Source organism: Armigeres subalbatus, chromosome 3 (assembly GCF_024139115.2).
Source record: "Armigeres subalbatus isolate Guangzhou_Male chromosome 3, GZ_Asu_2, whole genome shotgun sequence".
Lineage (NCBI taxonomy): Eukaryota > Metazoa > Arthropoda > Insecta > Diptera > Culicidae > Armigeres > Armigeres subalbatus.
The window spans coordinates 320925624-320950460 of NC_085141.1; the positions used below are offsets into that span (position 1 = coordinate 320925624).

At 44.3% G+C, this 24837-nt stretch overlaps 1 long non-coding RNA gene and 1 other non-coding gene across 2 annotated transcripts in view; both read right to left on the minus strand.

The window, feature by feature from the left end:
• LOC134225454 (uncharacterized) overlaps positions 1 to 24837 on the minus strand; it is a 565870-nt gene that overhangs the window by 283751 nt on the left and 257282 nt on the right. The gene's annotated exons all lie outside the window — the stretch shown is intronic.
• LOC134228209 (U4 spliceosomal RNA) lies at positions 17438 to 17574 on the minus strand. Its single transcript, XR_009983876.1, has one exon. It is a non-coding gene; the product is annotated as a U4 spliceosomal RNA (small nuclear RNA).

Sequence of the window (24837 nt, forward strand, 5' to 3'; positions counted from 1 at the left end):
TGAGGTCTGTTTTGGAAAATTTATGAGCAGACGATTATTTTGGTATATAAACATGTGAATTTGGCTTTGAAATGCCCGAGATATTGCCAAGTCAAATCCGGGTCAATATGACCCGAACACCGTAAGTGTGAGTTTTTTTTTTGGAGCCCTTCAGGAACGTCGTACAAAGTAGTTCAACGTTCTGGAACATAGTTTTCTACGAAATAGGAAAAGTCAATAAGTTTCAGACCTTTATATTGTTGCGTTAAAAAGCTATAACAATTTGAAAGTGCGATTCGGGTCATATTGACCCGAACACGTTAGGAAGGTTAACAGTTACCTGACGGCAAGGACATTCCGGGTCTCAATCAGCGGAGCGAGTTCCAACATCGTCGCAGTTGTCCCCAGGGCAGTATCCTCGGGCCCCTGTTTTTCAATCTGTTCACCTCCCCCACTCTAAATCCCCTAAACATGTTCCGTTAAGTTAATTTTATGCAATTTTGTTCAATTGTGTTCACTTCTATGCATTGTGCGATTTTATAAAAGCATTTTACTTTTACTTCGAAAGAGAAAGATATTCGTTCCCTATTGACACTAATTTCCACTTCTGACGCTTACTAAAAATGAAAATTTCCGCTAAACATTTGCTGGAGAGTAAAGAAACATGATTGGCTATACCTATTTTGGGATAGTCAACCGTACCTCTGTGGCACTGATATAAGCACTGCCACGTGGATCACTTTTCCATTTGCAGAATCATTATTCCAGCGGCCATTTGCCGGCCAATCGTAACCATCCAACCAGGTTCGTGAAAAAAAAATCATTCCCCGAACAATCACGATGCCATTTCACGCCAAACCCGTTGGGTCCGGTCACGATAGCGAAATAATCGAATCTTTATGGTGACAATAAAATTGGAAAATAACTAACTGCTCCCCTTCCGAGGTTTCGCGTTCGCACATTTTCCCCGCTCGAAGCTGCCAAAGTGCTTAGCAGTTGGAACTCCGGCTGAATCCTAATGCGAGCGAAGTGAGTCGCAAAATGGTTTTACAATGGTCCTACCGTCGTCAGGCAGCGCAACTAACCACCACGGATTACCTACCGGCGAAAACATCGCACTGAGAAGAGTGTCAAACACAATATGAAATAAGTAACTAAAATATGTAATTTCAGTTTTTAAATTTCGATAAATTAACCTACCTGTTCCATGTACAAAATTGTGGGGAAATTTGTACGGCTATCTTCTCCAATATGGAGTCTTCGTGCTAAGTCAATCGGATTTCTAGAACCCAAAGAAACAAGCGGAAAAGAGTGCTCAACGGAGTCTACGTGAGTGTGTGATATTCTTTTCACTTCTTAAAAGACGGTAAAATATGGCACAGATTGCCACTTGCATAGTAATAATTTACTACGGGCCGGGTTTCCTTCCTTGGAAACCGGCCCTGCCGAGAAAAGGTGTTATAAAGTTCTCCTCAAAAGGCAGCGGTAGGTATGCTATGACCAACTTTCGCCGAGCCACCCGAATGCCAGGCTGCAGTCCAATTGAAATATATGGCCCAACCTGCAGGTCGCTGCAGTCCTATATCCCTGCTGGTGCTGTTACTGCCGCTGCAGCAGTCCTAGTTCGGGGCCAGCATGCGTGCTGGTTACGCGCCCGGAATGTGCAAAAGTTAAGAGGACATTTTGCTTGCAATTTGCCAGATGTTCTGGTTCACCTCACTTTACGAGGCACTCACCGGTGGAATCGTTGATGGTTTGCCGGAATGAAATGTGGCCGTCCCCTGGGGAGCTTTTCATTCGTTTTCGGACTCCTAGAAAAAGCCATTATTTTCTTATTTGTGTTCATCGATGCCAATGAAAACGTACTAGAGTTACTTCTAATTCTTTAATTTATTATTTCGTTGTTATTTATAGATGGATATCATTTGTTTTATCTTTATCCATCTATCTATTTTTCAAGAAGTTGATTGTAAGGTAATAGAGAAAAATGAGCTTAGAACTAGTTTTGTTAAGTATGCTTACATGAAGTTTTTTCTTACGTAAATAGGAATATCATAGACGCGTGGTTAACTTGTCTAGCAGTGCAGTACAGCGTAAATGTTTTAAAACACTAATCTTCCATTCAGTATGATAATTCATTGTTCGAAAGTTTACTGCAGATTACCCATGATTTACGCCATTAAACTCGTGCCAGTTGGTTCCTTATACAATTTCTCCACAAATCGCATCCATCTCTATCCGGCACCCTTTGCATGCACGAGAGTAATTCAATTAAATTTGATGCCGTCGTGAAGAGCAAACTAATTAAAATTAATATAGTGCGCCATATACTCGCACTTCGTATCAGCTTCAGTGCGGTTGTTTTCTTGGCTTAGGACCGCATCCATTTCTTTCCGGACTGCGCTACGATGGTTGACGTTGATAAAAACAATAAACCCTGTTCTCAACACTTTTACGGCTGATGGGACATCTTTCCTTACCTTGGCAAAGGAGATTCTTTTCCTACCCGGTGTAGCTTCCGCAATCCTCCCCCACCCCCCAAATGTCGTAAGTGTCGGATATTTTCTGCATCCCAGAAGGAGAAGACTTGATCCTCTTAAAATGATGTAATCTTGAGTGATATGCATGAAGGCTCACGTTACCTTGTTGTTCGCGTTGTTGAAGGTTTGGTAATGTTACCTTGAATAGTTTTAGTAAGAAGTCACATGCTACGAATAATTCATTTCGCCAAGAAAACATTAATCGTGAAATGGAAGAACATAACAACTCGATTGCTAAATTATGACACCAGACGTCTTACTTACTACCGTGGGGCATCGAAAACCGTACACTTAAGCACCTTAGTATATGAAAAAGTCATTAGAAAATAGGAATCAAATGTAAATAAAACGTTTGTCATTGACACAGGCGCATGAAGGCTTCTACTTTTGATGTGTTTCACATTTATGCATTAATAACTACGAAAAACATGATAATATAATGAATTAAACTAACTACTCCTGACTCGAAATCCGTCCACCGTGGACGGATTTCGAATCAAAGGATGAATATCCGTACAGCTATTTCTTCACTAAATCTTTAAATAGAAACAGTCTGATTGACTAAAATACCACTGTAAATAGTTCGATACGCACCTTGAGAAGCGATCCCTTCGATTTGTATTCCGCTTATCTTATGTAATGATTTGCAATTAGCAATTAAAACACAATTACTTTTGGTGCAATTCAAGACAAAATTTTCAAAACGACTTATCTGCTTTTGTAAACAAATATTCAAACGACGATTTGACGAATCTGATAGCTCTCCCACGCAAACCAACACCATCAACAGGTCGCGGAAACCTTCTGCTACCTGTTGGTGGTGTTGGTTTGCGTGGGAGAGCTATCAGCTTCGTCAAATCGTCGTTTGAATCTTTGTTTACAAAAGCAGATAAGTCGTTTTGAAAATTTTGTCTTGAATTATGCTCTACCCGAAAACAAAATGGCGGCAAAAACTACGCGTTTGGTGGGTGGAGTGTGTTTGGGTGATGGGTGTTTTTGATTTTTGTTGTTTTAATTTCAAAGCCTTCTTTCCAATTCTATGCCCTACCAGCTCACTGCCAAGTATCTGAACGGGATAAGATTAATTATTCCTACATTAATTACCTTTAACCTCCTTTAATTTATTGATATCTCCTGAGGTGGACGGATTTCGGTGCTGTACGGATTTCAGTCCCGTACGGTATTGGTTTCTACGCCAAGTAGTCAAAAACTACAATAATTGTGCACTAGGGTGCAAATGGAATGTATGGGAAAAAATTTGTCATCGAATTTAAAAAAAAAACGACATTGCTCACAAGTTTCATTACCCCAAAATATGACCATGCAAAATTTGAGCTCAATCGGACAAGATTTAGGGGTGCCTAAAATTCATCAAAGTTTTTAAATTTTTATCCATAAAAATTTTCCCAAGGGGGGACCAAAGGAAAAGTCGAAAATCGAATTTTTGTTTTTGATGCCAAATAACTTAAAAATGCATGAAACGTCGAGATCTGATGTTATTCCAGAAACAAAATTTTGAAAGTGATCGAATTTTTATCTTAGAATATTTTTAGACCTTGCAAATTTTTTTCATCGAATTTTAACACCGGACGATACGCAAACGTTTTCGTAGCCAAAAATACCCCCCTATGCAAAATTTGAGCTAAGTCGGGCATGATTTAGGGGTGCTCAAAATTAATAAAACTTTTTCCCTTGTCATAAGACGAGTTTGTTCAATCCCATTGAATTCCACCACTTAATTGTATCTTGACAGATACGTATTTCGACCTCAACAGTAAGGCCGTATTCAGTGTCTCGTACTTGACTCGACTATCCAGTATTATTACCAGTATTTATTTGAAATTTAGAAGTGAAAGCAGTCACACTGTTTTTTATTATTATTTTTTATAAAATGGAGAATATTCTGTTTGTTGGCGAATATTTGTCATTGTTGCCCAAGTCCTTCCCCTCGGATATGTTACCTTGCCGCGGTGGGACGGCTTACGCCATTAGCACTGAGATGGCAACCAAAGACATATCCTGTCGTGGTGGTATCACATGTTGACTATTTTTGTTTGGTGCCGCGTTACATATCTGGCATTGACGCACTAAACCGTCTAAGACGAATTAAGTACTGTCCATTTAATTCCACCAGTTAATTTTCGTTATCTTTGCAGATACGTATTTCGACGACAACTGTGTGGTCGAAATACGTATCTGCAAAGATAACGAAAATTAACTGGTGGAATTAAATGGACAGTACTTAATTCGTCTTAGACGGTTTAATACATTCCACTAAAAGAGCTTAATATATTTTTCTGATTGACGCACTAATTTACGGCATTTACATGTGATCCAACGGACATCGTGTCGTGGAGCCTTGAATGGTAGTGCAGTCAGGCAGAGGCCTTTTCATCAGTGATAATGATGTGAGTTCTCTTCTTTTCGGCAATACTCACTTCACCCCATCCTTATCCCACCCCATGGCGTTCAAGTGGTCTGCAAGGACTCTTCTGCCATTACCCTCTCTATTATCGGCTTCGGATTGACTTGCGCTCTCATTGCCCCAGCAAACGCTGCAAAATGAGAATGAAAATGAAAATGAATATTTGTCATTGTTTCCCAAGTCATCTAATTTGCCGTCGTATAGTGAAGATCTTCGTAAGTTCATGTTTCATTTGCGAGCTGAGTAACAAACTGCTAAACAAAGTGCGCAAACAACAACAGAAGCGTTGATAGCTGTATGGAAAGGAAAACGAATTAATCAAGTGATTGGTAATAGGGCAATTTAATTAAAATTTTGCGTTACCATAAAAATTGTAGAGATCTATAGAAAAATAGGCTGCTAATCTCGACGACTGAACTTGAGAAGAGGCAATACTTTCTTGATGCGATGGGATAGGAGATTTATTCGACATCTGCAAGAAAAGTAAACCGAAGAACAAGTTGGAAAAGCAAGCAATGCGCTACTTGCAAGAATAGCGACAGCGGACCAACAATCAAGAAACGAATACATGTGAACGCACAGATACTATTTCATGCAGTAACTTTGAGGAGACAAATGAGAATCCTGGAGACATGAATGAACCGTACGTTACAGAAACTATCTCGACCAGTACCTTTGAAGAAGAACAAGCCAAACAAAAAAAATCGACGCGGAAAATATATCAAATCCAACCAAAACTGAGAATAGCCAACAAAGAGGCTTTAATGTTTTAACAGCAAGTGATTTTGAGTCTTCGTCACAAACTGAAACACAAAGCGAGTCCATCCTTTCAGTTTGTACTAATGGAGAAAGTTTACCGATACCTGGTAAATTTAAGAAAATTCTAGTGGTGAATACTTTATATTTTATGTTATAGCAAGTTTTGCTGATTTTATAATTTTAATTGAATTTAATTCTATTATAAATACAAAGCATTCACAAAGCATAGACGTCAAAAGGTATAGAAGTTCGAAAGGTCAAAAGGTCGAATGGCACAGAAGGCTGAAAGAGACAAAAGGTTGAACAAAAAATTGAAAGGGACAAAAGGTCGAAAAGGACAAGAAGTCGAAAGGGACAAAAGGTCGAAAAGGACAAAAGGTCGAATAGGACAAAAGGTCGAAAGGGACAAAAGATCGATTAAGAACAAGTAGGGTGTATTCCAAAGGAATTTGTGAAATGCATTTAACTTCAAGCTAAAATAACACACTCATCTCATCAATCAAAGTTGCAGAATTAGCAATTTTCAAAGTAGTGATTACTATCAAACAATATTATGAATATCTAGATAGTTCGGCTCGAGATAAAAAAGATTGTTGATTTAGGAAACGAATAAAACTTGTTGTCATATTATACAGTTGGCAAAAATGCTCTTTTATTTTTCAGTATTTTTAACAAATTAATAAAACTTTTTCAATGAGTGTAAATAATAGATGAATATTTAGGCTTTTTAAATGTCACTTAGATCTGTCAAAATAGTGCACGCTGCAGCCACGCAGGCACGCGCATTGAAAAAAAACCGGCGTGTAATACACGCCGGTGTATTTGACGTGTAGCGTGCGCCATTTTGATAGATTGAAGTGACATTTAGAAAACTCAAACATTCATTTATTAGTTGTACTCACTACATGAATGTTAAAAATTAAGAAAAATAAAAGAGCAGAGTTTCTGCTAACTGTGTAGGGTAACTCTGGTGTGAGATTGATTCTTTCCCTATCAGATTCTTGTCTATTTTGACCTTTTCTCCCTTTCGACCTTTTGTCCCGATCGACATTTTGTCCTTTCTACCTTTTGTGTAGTTCGACGTTTTGTCCTTTTGACCTTTTGTCCTTTCGATCTTTTGTCCCTTTCGACCTTTTTTTCCTTTTTGACCATTTGCCCCTTCAACCTTTTATCTTTCGACGTTTTGTCTTTCGACCATTTGTCCTTTCGACCTTTTGTCCCTAACCCGACAACTTAAAGAGCAACATCACCGCGAAGATTATCGGGAAGTTATCCAACTTGCCATAGTATTTCTGAGTGGAAAACTTGATGGAAAATTGCAAATTAGAGCTCCTGGTGATTTCCCTAATGCAAGGTGAATGGTTAAAATTATTCACACTTTAAAAATGTTCATTTATAGCCACACGTATAATATGCCTAACAACACTAGAGATCGATTAGCACGATTCAATATCTTCATTGTGAAAATTTATTTGAAAAACTGGTTTCTTAGCTCATGTACTGCAATGCATGTCGGCAAATAATGACCTCAATTTATTAAAATTTTTGAAAAATGATGAGGTTTACGATGATGAAGTTGCAAAATCAGTGCACAAAGGCTTTTTAACCCATTTACAGTATTTGGATAACACCCTCACAGGACTGTGCCTTTTTGATGAGAACTTAGATCCAGCGGACAAACAAAAAGTAATCCAAGGTAAATATTTTTAACTTAAATATAATCAGACTATTGAGGGGCCCTCCTTTGCCGTGCGGTAAGACGCGCGGCTACAAAGCAAGACCATGCTGAGGGTGGCTGGGTTCGATTCCCGGTGCCGGTCTAGGCAATTTTCGGATTGGAAATTGTCTCGACTTCCCTGGGCATAAAAGTATCATCGTGCTAGCCTCATGATATACGAATGCAAAAATGGTAACCTGGCTTAGAAACCTCGCAGTTAATAACTGTAGAAGTGCTTAATGAACACTAAGCTGCGAGGCGGTTCTGTCCCAGTGTGGGGATGTAATGGCAATAAGAAGATAATCAGACTATGAGTTTCTTATTATCTCATCATTTACATAGGCACAGACAATTGATTCTCCAAAATCTATAGTTGAGGTTGAGGCGCATGAAATTTCAACGATCGAGTTGTACTATTTCGTGCAAGGTAGCAACTATATTAAAAATTTGTTCAAAGCTCTAGAAATTCCGGAGGTATAGCATTGATAAAAGATTATAATTCCAAACTCTCAGTAGATGAGGATAAAAAATAGTGTACTAACTGTAGATAGTTGAGGAACATCGAAAAATATACAAGTCCGAGGAAATCTTAACTCATTTAGAAGAACCATGTAATTTATTGAATAAAACAGTATGTCAATATAACAACTCCTTTTTTACATTTTTCACGTAGTTTCTTGAATTACTTTTCAAACTCCATTACTTATTTATTTTACAAATCAGAATTAAATATTTCACTCAAGAACAACACAAAGTTTTTTTTACGTCGATCTTTTTAGTGTAAATCAAAACCGCGTGAAAATAAACAGCGTTGTTTAAAAAAACCCAGATTAATCCACCTAGCAGTGATGATGCCTTTCTCGTGCATTATAAAATATATTGAAAAAATCACATTAGAAAGGTCAAAAAAGCTCTTTGGGGGAATAGATCACATTTTTTCGATCATTTTTAATATTTTTGCCTTGCCACCATTCAAAAAAAATTGTTCTTTGAATTTTCAAAGGGGACCTTTGGGGAAAAACAATGATTTTTCAATAATTCCGAAAAGCAATGATCGGGCCCATTTCCAATAGCAAACAATTCCCCGTCGAATGCAACTTGTTGCGAGTAAATCGGATAATTCTAAGTTCGAAAAAGTGTGCCTACAAAATTTGTACACATACACCCACACATACACAAAAAAAACAGACGTCACCTCAGTTTGTCGAGCTGAGTCGATCGGTATATAACACTATGGGTCTACGGGCCTTCTATCAAGTTTTTTTAGCAATCATATAGCCTTTCGGTACAACTTTGTTGTACGAGAAAGGAAAAAAATGCATATGTTACAAATATGCGATCGTGCGATAGTACAATGATTAGCGATAGTAAATACAATGATTAGCGCAACGGCGCGTTTTGAAAAATACATATGGATTAACTTTCCAGACGCGTTGTTGCGCCTACAATTGTTTTAGGGCGGGAATCAGCCGTAGTGTTTTTTCACCAATGTAATATTAAAGCTCAATAAAACTAGTTGTATGTCATACATTGATTTTGCATCCCTTTGTGTAATAATTGTACAAGTACATTTGTGAAAATGAAACCAACAATTCACATAAATATAAATGAAAAAAAGCCGCATAATATGGAAATAAGGAGGTGTATGAAAACGAACGTTATGTTCAAATCACCCATATGCCCAAACTACACCATCATTCCACCCAAACCAACCAAACCACCCAAACCAAAAAGCAGTTAGCCTTAATGACACGCCTCTTCTTTCCTTCCAAAACATGAAACAAAATGGCAGCAAACGTAACGAGCGCACGAGAAAGCATGTACGTAGGTATGCGATTTTTATTTCCAACGATGAAACTTTTACAGCTGTGTTGATGCGAGCGGATAAAGTCATCGGCTTCGGGTCTCTAGCGCGTGTGTGTTCGTCCATTAGCTTTCGTGTTCCACATTTGAAGCTTTGGAAAACTTTGCTTGAGAGGTTAGCATCATCAATAAAGCACGAAAGAAGCAACACAAACATTCATGCTGTCAGTTATATACACGGTGCGAAATTCATTCACCGCATGGGGAAATGCTACACCCTTAATTTGTTTTACTCAATATTGTAAGTTTTTTTAAAACTTTATTAAGTGTTATTTTAATCTCCAGATTATGTTCAACACCGTACTTGCTAAATGGACACGGTCGGTTAAAGTAGCTGTTCCTTAAATAGTTCGTTAAAGTAGTCGCTAGATTATTCGCTGTTGGTTTGAGCGAGACAGAGTATATGTCAAAAAAAAAATTAACCAGCAATCTGCGGTGTATTGTTCGAAATGAACGTTTATCAGCAATGGACTTTCTGCTGTACTATAGATCTCGCATAATTTATCAAAAAGACCTAAGTAACATTTTTTCATGAATTAATTTGAGTACTGCAATCAACAGAACAACATGAAAGCTATTGTCGGCGTAGCACCAAGTTAGAATTCGGAAGTCGGGACTTCCGAACCGAACTTTCTTCCGAAGTTTTATTTGTCAAACTAATTGATACGTTGTTTAGCGCATCTTTAGGCGAATCCAGCGCACTACTTCCGAAGTTGGGAAAGTTGCCTGTATCTGGGGAAAAATCCAACTTCGGTATAAAAAGCGGTATAAATTTATTCCGGATACACAATATTGATTGCAGTATTCCAATTAATTCATAAAAAAAATGTTACTTACGTCCTTTTGAAAAGTTAAGCGAGAATTCATGAAATTTTTTACTTAGGTCCTTTCGAAAAGTTATGCGGGAAGTGTAATAAAATGCGTAAAGTCAAAATAGAACTTTTTGGGAACTTGCAAGTGTTCTGATTGTTTATGTTGACTTTTTGTAAACTTATTGGTCAACACGCTAAAATCCGACTCATTTTCATTAAAAACGGGACAACTCAAAATTTGAGTAAAAGATACTACTTCAATAAAATGATGATTGCACTTAAACTAGGAATCTGTTTGTCGTAAAATGCACTTAGATAGATAGATAAACTTGTTTCGCATCTGACGTATTAAACATTGATGGAAGGCCAAGCTTAACTTTCGCGAAATCATCATTTTATTGAAGTAGCATCTTTTACTCAAATTTTGAGTTGTCCCGTTTTTAATGAAAATGAGTCGGATTCGACTCAATTTTGAGTAGTTCATTTTTAGCGTGAATATTTAAGAAGTGTTATAAAAAGAAAAGTGCGTGTTTTTCCAAATTTGATTCAGACTATCTTTTGAAAAGGGTCAAACTTGTGTTTTCTGATTTTTTCAAATAAATATAATCGAAAAACGACCCTTCCTACAAAAAATTGTTGTATGGGTGACTATCGCAAAATCAGTCAAGCTTTCTAATAAAACTTTTTGAAAAACTCAAAATTGAACCCTACACTAAAAAAAATCGATTTAAAAAATTAAAAGTCGATTCGCAAAAAAACGTCCTTTTCGATTTGGACGAAATTTTGTCTCAAGATAGGTGATTATGTTCCCTACCAACCGTCCATACATCGCAAGCTGGGCACTTTAAAGGGAAAACAATTTTTCTAACAAAACCTTTTTCTTGACGGAATTGATTTTTTCAGTGTCTTTAAGGGGTGGATTTAACATATGTATACATATATACTCATATTAAGTGTTCCTGTACAGTCAGGCAGAGTACAATGTTTTGGTCGTAACTGGTCGCAACTAAAGAAGCTAATAATGGAATATAATATTTTTTTGAAGATATAAACCCCTTTTTAATATTACTCTTAATTTAAAAACAAACTATATTTAGTGACTTAATTAGACAATGTATCATAAAAATAGATTTGCTTGGGGTTCTATAACGAGGGCTTTCATTGGTTTAGTTTCAGATAAAAATACACTGAAAATAATTCCGACAAAAAAAGTTTTTGTTAGAAAAACCTTTTTTCCTTAAAAGTGCCCAGCTTGCGATGTATGGACGGTTGGTAAGGAGCATAACCTATCTTGAGAGAAATTTATTTTAAATCAAAAAGGGCGTTTTTTCGCAAATCGACTTTAAAATTTTTAAACTGTTTTTTTTTCAGTGTAGGGCTCAATTTGGATTGTTTCCGATATTTTCACTAGAAAGTTTGACTGATTTTGCGATGGTCACCCATACAAAACTTTTTTGTGGGATGCGTCGTTTTTCTATTATATCCATTTGAAAATATTGGCAAAAAATTTCAGCTCTTTTCAAAGGATAGTCTAGATTAAATTTGGAAAAACATTTTTGTTTTCATTTCGGATCATCTGGTGATTTTTCATTTCTCATTTTTCATTTCTTACTTCTTACTTTCACTCCTCACTTCGCACTTCTCACGTCTCACTTTTCACTTCTCACTGCTCACATCGGCCCATAGGGGAAAGAAATGGCAGAAATGACACTTAACTTTTAAAAAGAACATATGTCACCTTTTTTTCATGAATTAATTTGTGTACTGCAATCAAAAGCTATCATATTGGTCTGTTGATCGCAATATTAAAATTCATTCATGAAAATATGTTTCTTAGGTCATTTTGAAAAAATAAACGAGAATTTTCAGTGTATACATGAAATCTTAAAATAGGTACTTTTTAACTCATTAATGGGTTTCTATGTTTCTTTGTGAAGTTTTTTCTTCCGTGTAAGCTGTGTATTCTATGCTGTCAGTGTGCCGGTATCGAATAAATTGTGTCTTGGGAGAACTTAACCTAGAAAATCGATAGCTTATTTGTTACGAAATAATGATGTCTCATAACTCTTTGAATATTTACTATTTTTTGAGACGTGCCATCATTATGAAATAGAGACGTGCCATCATTATCAATAGCGAACAAGAAGAAAACATTCCCCATCAAATGCAACTTGTTGTAGCAAAATCGATTCAGGTTTAGTACTAGAAAAATTGTCTAATGTTTCAATGTGCACACACACACACACACACACACACACACACACACACACACACACACACACACACACACACACACACACACACACACACACACACACACACACACACACACACACACACACACACACACACACACACACACACACACACACACACACACACACACACACACACACACACACACTGACGAACTGAGGGATGCACTGGTCTCACAATGCAAGCTGGGGGAAGTGCAAATGACGGTTCGACTGAGGAGAGCGTACGGTGGCACACAAGTAGCAGCGATACGACTACCAGCAGAGGCTGCCAACCAAATGGTGGAGGCGGGCAAGGTAAAAGTAGGATGGTCGGTGTGCCCGTTGAGATTCGCCCCACGAGTCACCAGCAGATGGAGCGATGCTTCAAATGCATGGCGTTTGGCCACCAGGCGCGAATTTGCAAAGGCCCGGATAGATCCGGTCTATGTAGGAAATGTGGTGAAGAAGGACACGTTGCTAGGGACTGCACGAAGCAACCAAGATGCCTGCTCTGCAAACCGGAGGACGGAAACGACCATACGACGGGTGGCTTCCAATGCCCTGCATACAAGAAGGCGATGGCGGGCCGATGTTAATGGAGATCATCCAGTTGAATCTCAATCATTGCGACACCGCACAGCCACTGTTGTGGCAGTCGACAACAGAAACAATGTGTGACATGGCACTTATTGCTGAACCGTATCGGATCCCTCTTGTCAGCGGCAACTGGGTGGCGGAGTCATCGGGGATTGCAGCTATCCAAGTGATGGGCAAATTCCTATTCAAGAAGTGGTAGACAGCTCAAGCGAAGGTTTCGTTATCTCCAAAATCAACGGGATCTACGTGTGTAGCTGCTACGCACCCCCAAGATGGACTTTGGAGCAGTATAACCGGATGCTGGACTCACTCACGGAGAAGCTGATCGGCCGAAAACCGGTTATCATAGGAGGCGACTTCAACGCTTGGGCAGTGGAGTGGGGAAGCAGGCTGACTAACCCCAGAGGTTACAGTTTGCTGGAGTCGTTGGCAAAGCTGGACGTCAGGCTGTGCAACGAAGGTACCGTTAGTACATTTCGCAGAGATGGCAGGGAGTCCATCATCGACGTCACGTTCTGCAGTCCGTCGCTGGTGAGGAACATGAACTGGAGAGTTAGTGAGGACTATACACATAGTGATCATCAGGCGATCCGGTATTGTGTTGGAACACGAATGCCGACGGTACGGCGAGAGATTAGGAATAGCGGGCGAAAATGGAAGGCGAAGGACTTCGACAAAGATCTTTTATTGAAGCACTCCGAGCGGACAGCGGCGCTACAAATCTCGATGCAGACGAGCTGACAGAAACTCTTGCGAGGGCATGCGATGCGACGATGCCAAGGAGACTGGAGCCAAGGAAAAGCCGGCGGCTAAATTACTGGTGGAACGATACTCTTGCTAGCCTTCGTGCTGCGTGTCTCAGAGCCAGAAGACACTTTCAGAGAGCAAGGTCTGAAACAGTCAGAGAGGAGCGTAAGATAATCTTCCGTGAAGCTAGATCGGCCTTCAAACGGGAGATTAAAGTCAGCCAATCCAACTGCTTCAAGGAGTTGTGCCGAGAAGCTGACGCTGATCCTTGGGGCAACGCTTATCGGGTCGTAACAGCGAGGATCAGGGGTCCAGCGACGCCAGCGGAAATGTGTCCGGACAAGCTGAAGATCATCATTGATGGTCTCTTCCCGCAGCATGATTCTACGATGTGGCCACCTACACCGTACGTAGATGAAGACGGAGTAACCATTGCAGGTATGCAAGTCTCCAACGACGAGCTGTCATCAGTGGCGAAAGGTCTGAAGATGAAGAAAGCTCCGGGTCCGGATGGAATTCCAAACGTGGCTCTAAAAACTGCAATACTGGCGTTTCCAGATTTGTTTAGGATGGTGCTGCAGAAATGCCTAGCAGATGGTAACTTTCCGGATAGGTGGAAGATCCAGAAACTAGTGCTGCTGCCGAAACCAGGGAAACCGCCGAGGAATCCAGCATCGTATAGGCCCATATGCCTGCTGGATACACTGGGGAAGCTTCTGGAAAGGATTATCCTTAATCGGCTGACGCAGTTCACTGAAGGCGAGACCGGCTTATCGGAAATGCAGTTCGGATTCCGAAAAGGCAGATCGACGGTGGACGCAATCAGGACGGTCATTGAAGTTTCAGAGAAAGCGGCCAAGAAGAAGAGGCGCGGCAATCGATTCTGCGCTGTAGTAACGATTGACGTCAAAAACGCTTTTAACAGTGCCAGCTGGGCTATCGCCGCAGCGCTGCACGGTATGCGGGTTCCTGACTACTTGTGTAGAATCATTGAAAGTTACTTCCAGAACCGGATCCTGGTTTACGAAACGAATTCGGGGCAGAAGTCGATTAGGGTTACCGCAGGTGTTCCGCAAGGTTCCATTCTAGGCCCGACGCTGTGGAACATTATGTATAACGGAGTTCTAAAACTGAAGTTGCCCAAAGGCGTGAAGATTTTTGGATTCGCGGATGATGTCGTTCTAACGATAACCGGAGAGTCGCTGGAAGAGGTAGAAATGCTGGTGGCGGAGACGACCGACGCAGTTGAAAACTGGATGAATGGAGTCAAACTGCAGCTTGCTCACCACAAAACAGAAGTGATGCTGGTTAGCAACTGCCGCGAGATCCAGCGGATTCAGATTACCATAGGAGGGCACAACATACCGTCCGTGCGGGCTTTGAGGCATCTAGGAGTGATGATCGACGACCGGTTGAATTTCAACACCCATGTAGAGTATTCCTGCGAAAAGGCATCTAAAATGGTCAGTGCGTTTGCAAGGATCATGCCGAATGTCGGTGGTCCGAAAAGCAGTAGTAGGCGTCTTCTGGCAGCAGTAGCATCCTCGATACTGAGGTACGGAGCTCCAGCCTGGGAGCTGCGCTCAAGACGAAACGTAACCGCAGAAAGTTGAACAGCGTGTTTCGCCTAATGGCCGTTCGAGTCGCGAGTGCGTACCGAACCATTTCCTCGGAGGCAGTTTGCGTTATCGCAGGGATGATTCCAATCTGCATAACCCTAGCAGAGGATATCGAGTGTTACCAACGGAGAGATACCAGAAATGTGAGGAAGACGGTGAGACTGGACTCTATGGTGAAGTGGCAGCAGGAGGGACAATGCGGATAATGGAAGGTGGACTCACCGGCTCATCCCCAATGTGTCGACGTGGGTGTATAGGGAGCATGGAGAGGTGAACTTTTACCTCACACAGTTCCTTTCCGGACATGGCTGTTTCCGTCACTATCTGCATCGGTGTGGCCATGCGTCATCGCCATCCTGCCCGGCGTGTATCAACATAGAGGAGACTCCAGAACACGTGGTATTCGATTGCCCAAGGTTTGCGGAAGTACGTAGAGGAATGCCTGCCCTACGGGCGGACAACATCGCAGAGCGAATGTGTCGCGATGAGGGTACGTGGAATGCAGTAAGCAGAGTCGTGACGCAAATACTGTCAGAGCTGCAGCGTCAATGGAGAAGGGACCAGCAAATAAGCGTCGGTTTGGAGCGAAATCCAGCACAGTGAGCAGTGTTTGGTTTCGGGTCGTCGGGGCGCCAGCGAACCGGAAGTCTTCTGCCAACCGGAATCGTTGGACCGACCTCGGCGCTCGAATTGCCAACCTGCTGAAGAAAGAAGAAAGAAGAAGGAAGTGCTTCGGGTATGTAGGGCACCGCCAGTGCGGACGTCATCCACCACCGGAACTGTCGGACCACCTCTGCAACCCGAAGACGAAGTTGGCGCAATGCGCGAAAGCGTCCCCTGCGATAGCCGCCGGTAGTCGGGGCACCATCAGTGCGGATGTTTCCTTCACCGGAACTGGTGGACCACCCTCGACGCCGGGGAAGTCAGGAGGATTCGAGTGAGGAAGTTTGCGGTACGACTGCCGAGGGATCGAGACAACGTAGCAGTGGATCTCAGCAAGCCAGTCGGCGAACTAGCCTATTCTAGGGGCCGGAATTTTAGAAGAAATACATGAGCACAGCCCCCGAAGTAGTCGCAGCATCCAGTGGTCCTGGGGGATCGAGGCAAGGAGGATAAGGGACCCGGTTTATCCGGGAGGCACATTTTAGCAGGTCGGAGGAGCCCATCCCTGTTCGCCTTCGAGCATAGTGTGGATGCTCAAGGTGTCTGTCGCGCAGATTTTGATGGCCTTTAACCCTTGTAAAAAAAACACACACACACACACACACACACACACACACACACACACACACACACACACACACACACACACACACACACACACACACACACACACACACACACACACACACACCACCACCGGAACTGTCGGACCACCTCTGCAACCCGAAGACGAAGTCGGCGCAATGCGCGAAAGCGTCCCCTGCGATAGCCGCCGGTAGTCGGGGCACCATCAGTGCGGAAGTTTCCTTCACCGGAACTGGTGGACCACCCTCGACGCCGGGGGAAGTCAGGAGGATTCGAGTGAGGAAGTTTGCGGCACAACCGCCGAGGGATCGAGACGTAGTAGTGGATCTCAGCAAGCCAGTCGGCGAACTAGCCTAAGCTAGGGGCCGGAATTTTAGAAGAAGTGCATGAGCACAGCCCCCGAAGTAGTCGCAGCATCCAGTGGTCCTGGGGATCGAGGCAAGGAGGATAAGGGACCCGGTTTATCCGGGAGGCACATTTTAGCAGGTCGGAGGAGCCCATCCTGTTCGCCTTCAAGCATAGTGTGGATGCTCGAGGTGTCTGTCGCGCAGATTTTGATGGCCTTTAACCCTTGCAAAAAAAAAACACACACACACACACACACACACACACACACACACACACACACACACACACACACACACACACACACACACACACACACACACACACACACACACACACACACACACACACACACACACACACACACACACACACACACACACACGGACAGACAGACATTTGCTCAATTTGTCGAGCTGAATCGAATGGTATATAATACTATGGGTCTACAAGCGCTCAATAAAAAGTACGTTTTGGGAGTGAAATGAAAGCCTTTCTGGTACAACTTTGTTGTACGAGAAAGGCAAAAACCGACCTAAAAACGCTATTTCAAAAATCCGATAATAAAAAATCCCTAAAAAAGACGGAAAAAATCGATCTTATTCAAAAATGTTTTAGTTTTCAACTAGCAATAATCGCACCTCGGTTGTACCTCATTGGTTACGATATCGCCACTGCGCCAAGTTAACAAAAATGTTTTAATATCATTAGATCTCGACGTTTCATGCATTTTTAATCACTTGGCATCAAAAACGAAAAATCGATTTTCGACTTTTCCTTGGGGTACCTTGGAAAAATTTTCATGGGTAAAAATTTCTAAACTTTGATGTATTTTAGGCACCCCGAAAATCATGTCCGATTGAGCTCAAATTTTGCATGGGGTCATATTTTGAGTCATACTTTTATAATGTCGTTCTTTGAAATTCGAAAATGTCATTTTCATTGGCACCCTAATGCTCACTGAGTCACTTTTGCAGTTATTTACTTGCTCACTCGTTCAAACATTCTCCCTCAAGCTTGATTTATCATTTATTTGTTTACTCGTCCGTTTGCCAGTTTATCAGTACACTCTCTTACTAAATAATACTCTCACTTCTTACTCAGTTATTCAATAACTCACTCATTTATTCATTCACCCGCTCACTTACCCTCGTACTTATTTGTTCACTCACTCACGCAGTAACCAAACAAACATTGGAAGCTGAAGAAGAGCTTGTTTCGTGGCAAATAAACTTCTTTAGCTAAAAACTAGCTTGTTCAGCTTAAATTGTTTGATGCGTTACTCACCAACTCATGCACTCACTTTTCAAATGTTGGGCTCGAAATATATACTTCATATAGTATAAAGGTTAAGTTATCGTCAAACTATTTTTATATCATTTATTGTGGTTTGCAAAATCACAATCCGAGGACCGTCGGAAAATGGTTTGCGGTTTGCAAAATCACACGACGCGTCTCGAAGACCGTCGAAAAATGGTTTATGGTTCACAAAATCACAAGACGCGTCTCGAGAACCGTCGGATAAAGGTTTGTGTTTGCAAAATCTCAAGACGCGTCTCGAAGACCGTCGGAAACTGATTTGTTGTTTGCAAAATCACAAGACGCGTCTTGAAGACCGTCCGAAAATGGTTTTTGGTTTGCAAAATCGACACAAGACGCGACCGTCCGATTTGGATTGGATTTGGATTGGATTTGGATTGGATTTGGATTGGATTTGGATTGGATTTGGATTGGATTTGGATTGGATTTGGATTGGATTTGGATTGGATTTGGATTGGATTTGGATTGGATTTGGATTGGATTTGACTATTTGTTACTGATTTGGATTGATTTGATTGATTTGATTGACTTGATTGATTTGGATTGATTTGGATTGATTTGATTGATTTGGATTGATTTGACTGGATTTGATTGATTTGGATTGATTTGGACTGGATTTGGACTGATTTGGATTGATGGATTGGATTTGACCGACTTGACCGATCTGGATTGATTTGGATTGATTTGACCGACCTGGATCTGACCGGATCGACTGGACCTGACTCGATCTGACTGGACTGGACTGGATTTGACCTGGACTGACCTGACTGATCTTGACTGACTTTGACTGGATCTGGACTGACCTGGACTGGACTGACTGACTGACCGACTGGATCTGGACTGACCTGGACTGACCTGACCTGACTGGATCTGGACTGGATCTGACTGGATCTGGACTGACTGGACTGATCTGGACTGGATCTGACTGATCTGACTGGATCTGGACTGATCTGGACTGACCTGACTGGATCTGGACCTGACCTGACTGACCTGGACTGGATCTGGACTGATCTGGACTGATCTGGACTGACCGGATCTGACTGGATCTGGACTGATCTGACTGACCTGACTGATCTGGACTGGATCTGACCTGACCTGACCGATCTGGACTGGATCTGGACTGGACTTGGACTGGATCTGGACTGGATCTGACTGACTGGACTGGATCTGACTGACTGGACTGGACTGACCTGGACTGGATCTGGACTGGATCTGGACTGACCTGACTGGATCTGACTGACTGGATCTGACTGACTGACTGGACTCGATCTGGACTGATCTGGACTGGATCTGGACTGATCTGGACTGGATCTGGACTGACCTGGACTGACCTGACTGGATCTGGACTGGACTTGGACTGACCTGGACTGGATCTGACTGACTGACCTGGACTGACTGGACTGACCTGGACTGGATCTGGACTGGATCTGGACTGACTCGGACTGGATCTGGACTGACCTTGACCGATTTGACCGATCTGGACTGACTGGATCTGACTGACTGACTGACTGACCTGGACTGGATCTGGACTGACCTGACTGGATCTGACTGATCTGGACTGATCTGGACTGGATCTTGACTGATCTGGACTGGATCTGGACTGACCTGGACTGACTTGACTGGATCTGGACTGACTGACTGGATCTGGACTGGATCTGGACTGGATCTGACTGATCTGGACTGGATCTTGGACTGGACCTGGACTGATCTGACTGATCTGGACTGGACTTGATCTGGATCTTGACTGATCTGACTGATCTGGACTGACTCCTGACTGGATCTGGACTGGATCTGGACTGGATCTGACTGACCTGACTGATCTGGACTGGACCTGACTGACCTGGACTGGATCTGGATCGATCTGGACTGGATCTGGACTGACCTGGACTGACTTGGACTGGATCTGACTGGATCTGGACCGACCTGACTTGGACCTGACTGACTGACCTGACCTGGACTGACCTGACTGGATCGACTGATCTGACTGACCTGGACTGATCTGGACTGATCTGGACTGGATCTGGACTGGATCTGACTGGATCTGACTGACCTGGACTGATCTGGACTGGATCTGGACCGACCTGACTGGATCTGGACTGGATCTGGACTGACCTGACTGGACTGGACTGGATCTGGACTGGATCTGGACTGACTTGGACCGATCTGACTGGACTGACCTGACTGACCTGACCTGGATCTGGACTGGATCTGGACTGATCTGGACTGGATCTGGACTGACTTGACTGACCTGACTGGATCTGGACTGGATCTGGACTGACCTGACTGGATCTGGACTGATCGACTGACCGATCTGGACTGACCTGGACTGGATCTGACTCTGACCTGGACTGACCTGGACTGACCTGGACTGACCTGGACTGGATCTGGACTGACTGATCTGACTGGATCTGGACTGGACTGACTGGACTGACTGGATCGATCTGGACTGGACCTGGACTGACTGGACTGGATCTGGACTGGATCTGACTGACCTGGACTGATCTGGACTGACCTGGACTGGATCTGGACTGATCTGGATCGACTGACTGATCTGACTGGATCTGACTGATCTGGACTGACCTGGACTGGACCTGACCGACCTGGACTGACCTGACTGGATCTGGACTGACCTGGACTGACCTGGACTGACCTGACCTGGATCTGGACTGACCTGACTGGATCTGGACTGACCTGACTGACTTGGACTCGACCTGACTGGATCTGGACTGACCTGGACTGGATCTGACTGGATCTGGACTGGACCTGGACTGACCTGGACTGACCTGGACTGGATCTGGACTGGATCGACCTGACTGATCTGGACCGACCTGACTGGATCTGGACTGACCTGGACTGATCTGACTGATCTGGACTGGATCTGGACTGGATCTGGACTGACTGACTGACCGACTGACCTGACTGGATTTGGACTGGACCTGACTGGATCGACCGACTGGACTGGATCTGGACTGGATCTGGACTGACCTGACTGGATCTGGACTGGACCTGGACTGGACCTGACTGGATCTGGACTGATCTGGACTGGATCTGACTGGACTGGACTGGATCTGGACTGACTTGACTGGATCTGGACTGGATCTGGACTGATCTGGACTGATCTGGACTGATCTGGACTGGACCTGGACTGATCTGGACTGATCTTGACTGGATCTCGACTGGATCTGGACCGATCTGGACTGACCTGGACTGATCTGACTGGATCTGGACTGGATCTGGACTGACCTGACTGACTGGACTGATCTGGACTGGATCTGGACTGGATCTGGACTGACCTGACTGACTTGACTGGATCTGGACTGATCTGGACTGGATCTGGACCGATCGGACCTGGACTGGACCTGGACTGATCTGGACTGACCTGGATCGATCTGGACTGGATCTGGACTGGATCTGGACTGGATCTGGACTGGATCTGACTGGATCTGGACTGACCTGACTGGATCTGGACTGGATCTGACTGACTGACTGGATCTGACTGACCGACTGACTGACTGACCTGGACTGGATCGACTGACCTGGACTGACCTGACTGACCTGGACTGACCTGACCGATCTGACTGGATCTGACTGACCTGACTCTGGATCGACTGGATCTGACTGGATCTGACTGGATCTGACCGACTTGGATCGACTTGACTGGATCTGGACTGGATCTGACTGGATCTGGACTGACCTGGACTGGATCTGACTGACCTGACTGGATCTTGGACTGATCTGACCGACTGATCTGGACTGGACTTGGATCTGACTGGATCTGGACTGATCTGGACTGGATCTGGACTGACCTGGACTGACCTGACTGGACCTGGATCGATCTGACTGGATCTGACTGGATCTGGACTGACCTGACTGGATCTGGACTGGATCTGACTGGATCTGGACTGACCTGGACTGATCTGGACTGACCTGACTGGATCGGACTGGATCTGACTGGATCTGGACTGATCTGACCGACTGGACTGACCTGACTGGATCTGGACTGGATCTGGACTGGATCTGGACTGGATCTGACTGATCTGGACTGACCTGGACTGGATCTGGACTGGATCTGGACTGGATCTGACTGACCTGACTGATCTGGACTGACCTGACTGATCTGGACTGGATCTGGACTGGACTGGACCGATCTGACTGGATCTGGACTGACCTGGACTGACCTGACTGGACTGGACTGACTTGACTGACTGGACTGGATCTGACTGACCTGGACTGACTGGATCTGACCGACTTGACTGACCTGACTGGATCTGGACTGACCTGGACTGACCTGGACCTGATTGACTGGATCTGGACTGACTGACCTGACTGGACCGATCTGACTGGATCTGGACTGACTGGACTGACCTGACTGGATCTGGACTGGACTTGACTGATCTGGACTGATCTGACTGACCTGACTGGATCTGGACTGACCTGGACTGACCTGGACTGGACCTGACCTGGATCTGGACTGATCTGACTGGACTGACCGATCTGGACTGGATCTGGACTGGATCTGGACTGATCTGGACTGGATCTGGACTGACCTGGACTGGATCTGGACTGGATCGACTTGACTGGACTGATCTGACTGACCTGACTGGATCTGGACTGGATCTGGACTGGATCTGACTGACTGGACTGGATCTGACTGGATCTGACCGATCTGACCGACCTGGACTGATCTGGACTGGATCTGACTGACCTGGACTGGACTGGATCTGGACTGGACCTGGACTGGACCTGACTGACCTGGACTGACTGGATCTGACTGGATCTGGACTGACCTGACTGGACTGGACTGGATCGACCTGGACTGGACCTGACCGACTTGGACTGGATCTGACCGACTGACTTGACTGGATCTGGACTGATCTGACTGGACCTGATCTGACCTGACCTGGACTGGATCTGACTGGATCTGACTGGATCTGGACTGACCTGACCTGGACTGATCTGACTGATCGACTGGACTGGATCTGACTGGACTCTGGACTGGATCTGACCGATCTGACCTGGATCTGGACTGATCTGGACTGGATCTGGACTGACCTTGGACTGGATCTGACTGATCTGGACTGGATCTGACTGGATCTGACTGACCTGGACTGGATCTGACTGACCTGGATCTGACCTGGACTGACCTGGACTGACCTGGACTTGACCGACTGGATCTGGACTGATCTGACCTGACTGGATCTGGACTGACCTGGACTGGATCTGGACTGACTGACCTGGACTGGATCTGGACTGACTTGGACCGATCTGGACTGACCTGACTGACCTGGACTGGATCTGACTGGATCTGGACTGGATCTGGACTGATCTGGACTGGATCTGGACTGACCTGACTGATCTGACTGGACTTGACTGATCTGACTGGACCTGACTGACCTGGACTGGATCTGGACTGGATCTGGACCGATCTGACTGACCTGACTGGACCTGACTGGATCTGGACTGATCTGGACTGGATCTGACTGACTGGATCTGACTGGATCTGGACTGACCTGACTGATCTGGACTGGATCTGGACTTGATCTGACCTGACTGGATCTGGACTGGATCTGGACTGATCTGACTGGATCTGGACTGACCTGGACTGATCTGACTGATCGGACTGGATCGACTGACTGGATCGACCTGACTTGACTGATCTGGACTGATCTGGACTGGATCTGGACTGATTTGGACTGATCTGGACTGGATCTGGACTGGATCTGGACTGACCTGACTGGACCTGACTGGATCGACTGGATCTGACTGGATCTGGACTGGATCTGACTGACCTTGGACTGACTGGACTGATCTGGACTGGATCTGACTGGATCTGGATCGACCTGGACTGGATCTGGACTGACTTGGACTGATCTGGACTGGATCTGACTGACCTGGACTGGACCTGACTGACTTGGACTGGATCTGGACTGGATCTGGACTGACCTGACTGGATCTGGACTGACCTGACTGATCTGGACTGACCTGACTGGATCTGGATCGACCTGGACTGGATCTGGACTGACCTGACTGGACCTGGACTGATCTGGACTGACCTGGACTGGATCTGGACCGATCTGGACTGGATCTGGACTGACCTGGACTGACCTGGACTGGATCTGACCTGATCTGGACTGACCTGACCTGGATCTGGACTGGATCTGACCTGACTGGATCTGACCTGACCTGGATCGATCTGGACTGACCTGACCGACCTGACTGGATCTGGACTGACCTGGACCGATCTGGACTGATCTGGACTGGATCTGGACTGGACCTGACTGGATCTGACCTGACTGGATCTGACTGGATCTGGACTGGATCTGGACTGATCTGACTGACTGGATCGATCTGGACTGATCTGGACCGATCTGACTGGATCTGGACTGATCTGGACTGGATCTGACTGGACTGACTGGATCTGGACCTGGATCTGACCTGATCTGACTGACTTGACTGATCTGGATCTGGACCGACTGGATCTGGACTGACCTGACCGACTGACTGACCTGGACTGGATCTGGACTGATCTGGACTGACCGATCTGACTGGATCTGGACTGATCTGGACTGGACTGGACTGACCTGACTGATCTGGACTGGATCTGGACTGGATCTGGACTGGATCTGGAC